The sequence below is a fragment of the Chrysochloris asiatica genome, unplaced genomic scaffold (assembly GCF_000296735.1).
Source record: "Chrysochloris asiatica unplaced genomic scaffold, ChrAsi1.0 scaffold00186, whole genome shotgun sequence".
Lineage (NCBI taxonomy): Eukaryota > Metazoa > Chordata > Mammalia > Afrosoricida > Chrysochloridae > Chrysochloris > Chrysochloris asiatica.
Genome location: NW_006408704.1, coordinates 413,958 through 425,973, shown reverse-complemented (window position 1 = coordinate 425,973; position 12,016 = coordinate 413,958).

Below are 12,016 nucleotides of genomic sequence, written 5' to 3'. Positions count from 1 at the left end.
TGTAGGTAGCTCTCTGTATATGAACATATTGAACTTGTCTGCCATGTAGCTAGCTCTCAGTATATGGACATGTTGGACTAATCATCCATGTAGCTAGCTAACTGTGTATGAACATGTTGGACTCATCTGCCTTGTAGCTAGCCCTCTAAATAAACAGAAGTTGGACTCATCTGCATGTAGGTAGTACTCTGCATATGGACATGTTGGAATACACTATTATGAAGATAGCTCTTAGTATATTTACATGTTGGACTCATCAGCAATGTAGCCAGCTCCCTCTGTATGACCCTGTTTGACTCATCTGCTTTGTAGCTAGCCTTCTAAATATACAGATGTTGGATTCATCTGCCATGTAGGTAACTGTTAGTTTTTGGACATGTTCTACTCATCTGCCATGTAGCTAGTACTCTGTATATGGACATGTTGGACTACTCTGCCATGCAGCTAGCTCTAAGTATATGGAAACTTTGGACTAATCTAGCATGTAGTTGAAATCTGTATATGGAAATTTTGCACTACTCTCCCATGTAGCTAGCTCTCTGTATATGGACATTTTGGACTCGTCTGCCATTTAGCTAGTTCTCGCTGTATGAACATGTTTATGTAATCTACCATATAGCTTGTCCTCAATATATACACATATTGGATTCATCTGCCATGTAGCTAGCTCTCAGTATATGGACATGTTGGACTCATCTGCCATGTAGCTAGAACTCTGTATATGGACATGTTAGACTACTCTGCCATGTAGCTAGCTCTCAGTATATGGCCACATTGGAATCATCTTCCATGAACCTAAAACTCTGTATATGGATATGTTGCACTACTCTGCCATGTAGCTATCTCTGTGCATATGGACATTTTGGACTATTCTGCCATTAGCTGACTCTCTCTGTATGAACATGTTGATCTCATCTGCCTTGTAGCTAGTCCTCAATATATACACATGTTGGACTCATCTGACAAGTAGCTAGAACACTGTATATGGATATGTTGGACTACTCTGCCATATAGTGAGCTCTCAGTTTAAGAACACATTGTACTCATCTGACATGTAGCTAGAACTCTGTATATGGAAATGTTGCACTACACTGCCATGTAACTAGCTCTCTGTATATGGACATTTTGGACTCATCTGCCATGTAGGTAACTTTCTGTGCATGGATATGTTGTAGTGATCTGACATGTAGGTAGCTCTCTGTACATGAACATATTGGACTTGTCTAACATGTAGCTAGCTCTCAGTATATGGACATGTTGGACTCATCAGCAATGTAGCCAGCTCTCAATGTATGAACATGTTGGACTCATGTGCCTTGTAGCTAGCCCTCTAAATATACAGATGTTGGATTCATATGCCATTTAGTTAGCTCTCAGTATATAGACATGTTGGACTCATCTGCCATGTAGCTAGTACTCTGTATATGGACATGTTGGACTACTCTGCCATGTAGGTAGCTGTCTGTATATGGACATTTTGCAATTTTCTGACATGTAGCCATCACTCTTTGCATGGATATGTTGGACTGGTCTGCCATGTAGGAAGCTCTCTATATATGAACATATTGGACTTGTCTGTCATGTAGCCAGATTTCTGTATATGGGTATGTTGGACTCATCAGCCATGTAGCCAGCTCTCTTTGGATATACATGTTGGACTCATCTGACTTGTAGCTAGTCCTCTCTATATACATATGTTGGACTCACCTGCCAGCTAGCTAGTACTCTGTATATTGGTATGTTGGACTCATCTGCCATGTAGCTAGCTCTCAGTATATTGACACGTAGGAATCATCTGCCATGTAGCTAGAACTCTGTATATGAGTTTTCTGTAGATAGAACTTTGTACATGTAAATGTTGCACTACCTAGCCATGTAGCTAGTTCTCTCTTTATGTCCTTTTTGACTCGTCTGCCATGTAGCTAGCTTTCTATGTATGGATATATTTGAATGATCCTCCATGTCGGGAGCTCTCTGTATATGTACATATTGGACTTGTCTGTCATGTAGCTAGCTCTCAATATATGGACAGGAGGTTGGATTCATCAGCCATGTAGCAACTCTCTGTGTATGAACATGTTGGACTTATTTGCCTTGTAGCTGGCCCTCCAAATATACACATGTTGGACTCATCAAGCATGTAGCTAACTCTCAATTTATGGACATGTTGGACTCATCTGGCATGTAGCTAGTACTCTGTATATGCACATATTGGACTACTCTGCAATGTAGCTAGCTCTCAGTATATGGGCAAATTGTTCTCATCTGCATGTAGCTAGAAATCTATATATGGAAATATTGCACTATTCTGCAATGTCACTAGCTCTCCTTATATGGACATTTTGGACTTGTCTGCCATGAAGCTAGCTCTCTCTGTATGAACAGGTTTGTCTCATCTGCCTCGATATATATAGTCCTCTATATATACACAGGTTAACTACTCTTCCATGTAGCTAAATCTCAGTATATGGACATGATGGACTCATCTGCCATGTAGCTAGTACTTTGTATATGGCCATGTTGAATTATTCTGCCATGTAGCTAGCTCTCAGTATATGGATTCATTGGATTCATCTGCCATGTAGATAGAGCTCTGTATATGTAAATGATGCACTACTCTAACATGTAGCTATCTCTCTGTATATGAACATTTTAGACTTGTCTGCCATGTAGTTAGCTTTCTCTGTATGAACATGTTGGACTCATCTGTCATGTAGCTACTACTCTTCATATGGACACGTTGGACTCATCTGCCATGTAGCTAGTACTCTGTATATGGTCATGTTGCATAACTCTGCCATATAGTTAACTCTAAGTATACCGACATGTTGGACTCATCTGCCATGTAGCTAGTACTGTGTATATGGACATGTTGGATTACTTTGCCATATAGATAGCTCTCAGTATATGGAAATGTTGTACTCATCGGCCATGTAGCTTGTACTCTCGATATGGACATCTTGCACTACTCTCCCATGTAGGTAGCTCTCTGAATATGGACATGTTGGACTCATCAGTCATGTAGCCAGCTCTCTCAGTATGAATATTTTGGGCTCATTTGCCTTCTATCTAGTCCCCTCTATATACACATGTTGGATTTATCTGTCATGTAGCTGACTCTCAGTATACAGACATTTTGGATTCATCTGCTATGTAGTTTTTACTCTGTATATTGACATGTTGGACTACTCTGCCATGGAGCTAGCTTTCTGTATATGGACACTTTGGAATCATCTGCCGTGTAGCTAGTACTCTGTATATGGAAATGTTGCACAACACTGCCATGTAGCTATCTCTCGGAATATAAACATTTTGGACTTGTCTGCCATGTGACAAGCTTTCTCTGTATGAACATGTTGCTCTCATATGCCTTGTGGCTAATCCTCTATATAAACACATGTTGGACTTCTCTGCAAGTTAAGTAACACTCAATATTTGGACATATTGGACTCATCTGCAATGTAGCGAGTACTCTGTATATGGACATGTTGGACTCATCTGCCATGTAGCTAGCTCTCAGTATATGAACACGTTGGACTCACTGCCATGTAGCTAGAACTCTGTATATGGAAATATTACACTACTCTGACATGTAGCAAGCTCTGTATATGAACATTTTGGAATCGTCTGCCATGTAGCTAGCTGTTTGTTTATGGATATGTTGGACTGTATAAGAATATATTGGACTAGTCTAACATGTAGCTAGCTCTCAGTGTATGGACATGTTGGTCTCATCTGCCATGTAAATAGCTCTCTGTATATGAACATATTGACTTGTCTGTCATGTACCAGCTCTCAGTATATGGACATATTTGACTTATCAGCAATGTAGCCAGCTTTCTGAGTATCAACATCTTGGACTCATCTGCCTTATATCTAGTCCTATAAATATACACATGTTGGTATCATCTACCATGAAGCTAACTCTCAGTATATAGACATATTGGACTCATCTGCCATGTAGCTAGAACTTTGTTTATGGACATGTTGAACTAGTCTGCCATGTAGTTAGCTCAAAGTATATGGACACGTTGGACTCCACTGCCACGTAGCTAGAAATCGGTATATGGAAATGTTGCATTACTCTGCCATGTGGCCATCTCTCTGTATATGGACATTTTGTTCTCGTCTGCCATGTAGTTAGCTCTCTGTGCATGGATACATTGGACTGATCCACCATGTAGGTACTTCTCGGTACATAAAAGTTTTGGACTTTTCTGTTATGTATTTATCTCTCATTATTTGAATATGTTAGACTCATCAGCCATGTAGCCAGCTCTATGTGTAAGAACATGTTGGACTCATCTGTCTTGTAGCTAGCCCTCTATATATGCATATGTTGGACTCATCTGCCATGTAGCTAACTCTCAGTATATGACCATGTTGGAGTCATCTGCCATGTAGCTAGAACTCTGTATATGGAAATATTGCACTACTCTGCCATGTAGCTAGCTCTCTGTATATGGACATTTCGGACTCATCAGCCATGTAGCCAACTCTATCTGTTTGAACATGTTGGACTCATCAGCCTTGGGGCTTGTCCTCTATATATACACTAATTGGACTCATCAGCCATGTAGCCAACTCTATCTGTTTGAACATGTTGGACTAATCAGCCTTGGGGCTTGTCCTCTATATATACACTAGTTGGACTCATCATCCATGTAGCCAGCTCTCTGTGTATGAACATATTGGACTCATTTGCCTTGTTGGACTCATTTGCCCTCTAAATATACACATGTTGGACTCATCTGCCATTTAGCTAACTCTCAGTATATGGACAACTTTGACCTATCTGCCATGTAGCTAGAACTCTGTATATGGAAATGATGCAATACTCTGCCATGTAGCAAGCTCTGTGTATATGGACATTTTGGACTAGTCTGCCATGAAGCTAGCTAGCTGTGCACGGATATTTTGGACTGATCTGCCATGTAGATAGCTCTCTAAATATGAACATATTGACTTTAATGCCATGTAGCTATCTCTCAGTATATTGATATGTTGGACTCATCAGCAATGTAGCCAGCTCTCAAAGGATGAACATGTTGGACTCATCTGCCTTGTAGTTAGCACTCTGAATATACAGGTGTTGCATTCATCTGCTATGCAGCTAACTCTCAGAATATGGACATGTTGAACTCGTCTTTCATGTAGCTACTATTCTGTATATGGACATGTTAGTCTACTCTGACATGTAGCTAGCTCTCAGTATATGGACACATTGGACTCATTTGCCATGTAGCTAGAACTCTTAATATGGAAATGTTGCACTATTATGCCATGGAACTTGTTCTCTGTATATGTACATATTGGACTCGTCTGCCATGTAGTTAGCTCTTTCTGTATGAGCATGTTGATCTCATCTGCCTTGTAGCTAGTCCTTGATATATACATATGTTCGACGAAACTGCCATGTAGCTAGCCCTCAGTATATGGACTCGCTGGACTCATCTGCCATGTAGCTAGAACTCTGTATATGTAAATTTTGCATTACTTTGTCAAGTAGCTAGCTCTCTGTATATGGATTTTTTGGACTTGTCTGCAGTGTAGCTAGCTCTCTATGTATGAATATGATAGACTGATCTTCCATGTAGGTAGCTATCTGTAATGTACATATTGGACTTGTCTGCCATGTAGCTTGCTCTCAGTATATGGACAGGTTACACTCATCAGCCATGTAGCCAGCTCTCTGTGTATGAACATGTTGGACACATTGGCCTTATAGCTGGCCCTATAAATATACACGTGTTGGACTCGTCTGCCATGTAGCTAGCTCTCAGTTTATGGACACGTTGGACTCTTCTGGCATGTAGCTAGAACTCTGTATATGGAAATTTTGCACTACTCTGACATTTAGCAAGCTCTTTTTATATGGACATTTTGGACTTGTCTGCCATGTAGCCTAGCTCTTTGTGCATGGATATTTTGGAGTGATCTGTCATGTAGGTAACTCTCTGTAGATGAATATATTGGATTTGTCTGCCTTGTAGTTACATTTCTGTATAAGGACATTTTGGACTCATCTGCCATTTAGATAGTACTCTGTAAATTGACATGTTGGACTACACTTCAATGTAGCTAGTTCTCAGTGTATAGACACGTTGGACTCACCTGCCATGTAAGTAGTATATCTGTGTAAATCAACATATTGGACTTGTCTGATATGCACCAGCTCTCAGTATATGGACATGTACGGCTTATCAGCCATGTAGCCAGCTTTGTGTGGATCAATGTATTTGACTCATCTGCCTTGTAGCTAGTCCTCTAACTATACACATGTTAGTCTCATTTGCCATGTAGCTAACTCTCAGTATATGGACATGTTGGACTCATATGTCATGTAGTTAGAACTTTGTTTATGGACATGTTGGACTACACTGCCATGTAGCTAGCTCAAAGTATATGGACACATTGGACTCATCTGCCATGTAGCTTGAAGTCTGTATAAGGAAATGTTGCACTACTCTGCTATGTATCTATCTCTCTGTATATGGACATTTTGGTCTTGTCTGGTATGTAGCTAGCTCTCTGTGCATGGATACGTTGTTCTGATCTGCCATATATGTACTTCTAGGTACATAAACATATTGGACTTGTCTGTCATGTAGTTATCTCTCAGTATGTGGATATGTTAGACTCATCAGCCATGTAGCCCGCTCTCTTGGTATGAACATGAAATATGCACATGTTTGACTCATCTGTCATGTAGCAAAATCTCAATATATGAACATATTGGACTCATCTGCAATGTGGCTAGTACTCTGTATATGGAAATGTTGCACTACTCTGCCATGTAGGTAGTTTTCTGTATATGGACATATTGGACTTGTCTGCCCTTTAGCTAGCTCTCTGTATATGGACATTTTGGACTCATCAGCCATGTAGCCAGCTCTATCTGTTTGAACATGTAGGACTCATCAGCCTTGGGGCTAGTCCTCTATATGTACACTAGTTGGATTCATCTGCCATGTAGCTAGTACTTTGTATATGGACATGTTGGACTTCTCTGCCATGTAGCTAGCTCTCAGTATATGGACATGTTGGACTTATCAGACATGTAGCCAGCTTTGTGTGGATCAATGTCTTTGACTCATCTGCCTTGTAGCTAGTCCTCTAACTATACACATGTTAGTCTCATCTGCCATGTAGCTAACTCTCAGTATATGGACATGTTGGACTCATATGTCATGTAATTAGAACTTTGTTTATGGACATGTTGGACTACTCTGCCATGTAGCTAGCTCAAAGTATATGGACACGGTGAACTCATCTGCCATGTAGCTAAAACTCTGTATAAGGAAATGTTGCATTACTCTGCCATGTAGCTAACTCTCTGAATATGGACATTTTGGTCTTGTCTGCCATGTAGCTAGCCCTCTGTGCATGGAAACGTTGTACTGATCCACCATGTAGGTACTTCTCGGTACATAAACATATCGGACTTGTCTGTAATGTAGTTAGCTCTCCATATGTGGATATGTTAGACTCATCAGCCATGTAGCCTGCTCTCTGTGTATGAACATGTTGGACTCATCTGTCTTTTAGCTAGCCCTCTAAATATGCACATGTTGGACTACTCTGCCATATAGCTAGCTTTCTGAGTTTGGCCATATTGGACTCGTCTGCCATGTGGCCAGGACTCTGTACATGGAAATGTTGCACTACTCTGCCATGTAGATAGTTCTCTGTATATGGACATATTGGACTTGCCTGCCCTGTAGCTAGCTCTCTGTATATGGACATTTTGGACTCATCAGCCATGTAGCCAGCTCTATCTGTTTGAACATGTTGGACTCATCAGCCTTGGAGCTAGTCCTCTATATGTACACTAGTTGGATTCATCTGACATGTAGCTAGTACTATGTATATGAACATGTTGGACTACTCTGTCAGGTAGCTAGCTCAAAGTATATGGACACCATGGACCTATATGCCATGTAGTTAGAACTCTGTTTATGGAAATGTTGCAATCTCTGCCATGTAGCTAGCTCTGTGTATATGGACATTTGGTCTCATCTGCCATGTAGCTAGCTCTCTCTGCATGGATATTTTGGACTGATCTACCATGTAGGTTGCTCTCTGTATATGAACATATTGAACTTGTCTGCTACGTAGCTAGCTCTCTACATATGGATATGTTGGAATCATCAACCATGCATTCAGCTCTCTCTGTATGAACACGTTAGACTCATCTGCCTTGTATCTAGTCCTCTATATATACACATGTTGGACTCATCTGACATGTAGCTTACTCTCAGTATATATACATGTTGGACTCATCTGCCATGTACCTAGAACTCTGTATATGTAAATGTTGCACTATTCTGCTATGTAACTAGCTCTCTGCATATCGACATTATAGACTCATCTGCCATGTAGCTAGGTCTCTGTATGAACATGTTTAGCTCATCTGCCATGTAACTAGTCCTCTATATATACACATGTTGGACTCATCTTCCATGTAGCTAGTACTGTGTATATGGACATGTTGGACTACTCTGTCATGTAGCTAGCTCCCAGTATATGGACAAGATGGAATCATGTGCCATGTAGCTGGAAGTCTGTATATGGAAATGTTGCACTACTCTGTCATGTAGCTAGCTCAATGTATATGGACATTTTTTACACGTCTGCCATGTAGCTAGCTCTCTGGGTATGGATAACTTTGACTGATCTCCATGTAGGTAACTCACAGCATAGGAACATATTGGACTTGTTTGCCAAGTAGCTAAGTCTCTGTATATGGACATGTTGGATTCATCAGCAATGTAGCCAGCTCTCTGTGTATGAACATGTTGGACTCATCTACCTTGTAGCTATTCCTCTATATATACACACGATGGACTCATCTGCTTTGAAGCTAACTGTCAGTATATGGACATGTTCGACTCTTGTGCTATATAGCTAAAATTCTGTAGGTACATGTTGGAATACTCTGCCATGTAGCTATCTATCATTATATGGACACGTTGGATTCATCTGCCATGTAGCCAGAACTCTGTATATGGAAATGTTGCATTACACTGCCATGTAGCTTGCTCTCTGTATACATATATTTTGCACTCCTCTCTGTATATGGACACTTTGGACTCATCTGCCATATACCTGGCTCTCTGTGCATGAATATGTTGGACTGATCTGCCATGTAGGTAGCTCTCTGTATATGAATATATTTGACTTGTCTGACATTTAGCCAGATCTCTGTATATGGACATGTTTTACTCATGAGCCAGGTAGCCAGCTCTCTCTGTATGAACATGTTGGACTCATCTGCCTTGTAACTAATCCTCTATATATACACGTGTTGGACTCATCTGCAATGTTGCTAGCTCTCTGTATATGGACACGTTGGACTCATCTGCCATGTTGCTCGAACTCTGTATATGGAAATGTTCCACTACTCTGCCATGTAGTTAGCTCTCAGTATATGGACATGTTGGATTCCTCAAACATGTAGCCAGCCTCCTCGGTATGAACTTCTTGGACTCAGCTCTGGTAGCGTAGTGGTTACGAATGGGGCTGCGAGCGGCAAGGTCAGCAGTCTGAAACTACAAGCGGTTCCACGCAAGAGAGATGAGGCGATCTGCTCCCGTATAGATTTACAGCCTCGGAATCCCTGTACAGGTCACTATGTGTCAGAACCGACTCAATGGCACATAACAACAATAACAACAACGTCTATATATACACATGATGAACTCATCTGCCATGTAGCTAGTACTCTGTATATGAACATATTGGACATGTCTCCCATGTAGCATGTTTTCAATATATGGACATGTTGGAGTCCTCAGCCATGTACCTAACTCTCATTATGTGTACCTGTAGGGCTAATCTGCCATGTAGCTAGTACTGTGTGTATGGACATGTTGAACTACCTTGCAATGTAGCTAGCTCCCAGTATAAGGACAAGTTGGAATCATGTGTCATGTAGCTGGAAGTCTGTATATGGATATGTTGCACTACTCTGCCATGTAGCTAGCTCTTTGTATGTGGGCATTTTGGACACCTCTGAATTGTAGCTAGCTCTCTGTGCTTGGATATGTTCTACTGATCTGCCATGTAGGTAGCTCACTGTATATGAACATATTGGATTTGTCTGCCATGCAGGTAACTTTCTGTATATAGGCATGTTGGACTCATCAGCTATGTAGCCAGCTCTCTCTGTATGAGCATGCTGGACTCATCTGCCTTGTAGCTACTCCTATATATATACAAATGTTTAACTCATCTGCCATGTAGCTATATCTCTGTATATGGACATGTTGGATTCATCTGCCATGTAGCTAGTACTCTGTATATGGACATGAGGGACTACTCTGCCATGTAACTAGCTCTCAGTATATGGACACGTTGGGCTCATCTGCCATGTAGCTAGAACTCTGTGTATGGAAATATTGCACTACTATGCCATGTAGCTAGCTCTCTGTATATGGACATTTTGGAACCATTTGCCATGAATCTAGCTGTCTATACATGGGTATGTTGGACTGATCTGCCATGTAGGTAGTTGTCTGTAAATGAACATATTGGACTTGTCTGCCATGTACCTTACTCTTAGTATATGGACATCTTGGCCTCATCTGCCATGTAGCTAGCTCTCAGTATATGGACATTTTGGCTCATCAACCATGTAGCCAGCTCTCTGTGTGAATGAACTTGTTGGACTCATCTGTCTTGTAGCTAGCCCTCTCAATATAAACATGTTGGACACATCTGCCATGCAGTTAACTCTCAGTATATGGACATGTTGAACTCATCTGCCATGTAGCTTGTACTCTGTATATGGTCATATTGGATCACTCTGCCATGTATCTACCTCTCAGTATATGGACATGTTGGACTCATTTGCCAAGTAGCTAGCTCTCTGTACATGGATATGTTGGAATGATATGCCATGTGGGTTGCTCTGTGTATATGAACATATTGGACTTGTGTGCAATTAAGCTAGTTCTCAGTATATGGACTTGTTTGACTTATCAAACTATTAGCCAACTCTCTGTGTTTGAACTTGTTGAACTCATCTGCCTTGTAGCTAGCCCTCTAAATATGCACATGTTGGACGCATCAGTCATGTAGCTAACGCTCAGTATATGGACATCTTGGATTCATCTGCCATGTAGCTAGAACTCTGTGCATGGAAATGTTGCACTACTCTGCAATGTAGCTACCTCTCTGTATATGGAAATTTTGGACTCGTCTGCCATGTAGCTAGCTCTCTGTACATGGATATGTTGGACTGATCTGCGATGTAGGTAGCTCTCTGTATATGAACATATTGGGCTTGTGTGCCATGTAGCTAGCTCTCAGTATATGGACATGTTAGATTCATCATCCATGTAGCCAGCTATCTGTGTATGAACATGTTGCAATAATCTGCCATGTAGCTAACTCTCAGTATATGGACATGTTGGACTCATCACCCATGTAGCAAGTACTCTGTATATGGACATGTTGGACTGCTCTGTCATGCAGCTAGCGCTCAGTAGATGGACAAGTTCGACTTATCTGCCATGTAGCTAAAACTCTGTATATTGAAATGTTGCACTACTCTGCCATGTAGCAATCTCTCAGTATATGGACATGTTGGACTCATCTTCCATGTAGCTAGAACTCTGTATATGGAAATGTTGTACTTCTTTGCCATGTATTTAACTCTCTGTACTTGGATATGTTGGACTCATCTGACAAAAAGCTTGCTCTCTGTATATGGACATGTTGGGCTTCTCTGCCATGTATCTAACTGTCTATACATGGATATAATCGACTGATCTGCCTTGTAGGTACCTTTACGTATATGAACATATTGGACTTATTTGCCATGTAGCTCGCTCTCTGTATATAGACATCTTGGACTCATCAGCCATGTATCCATCTTTCTCTTTATGAACATGTCGGACTCTTCTGCCTTGTAGTTAGTCCTCTAAATATACACATGTTGGACTCATCTGGAATGTAGCTAGTACTCTGTATATTGACATGTTGGAATACTCTGCCATGTAGCTAACATTCA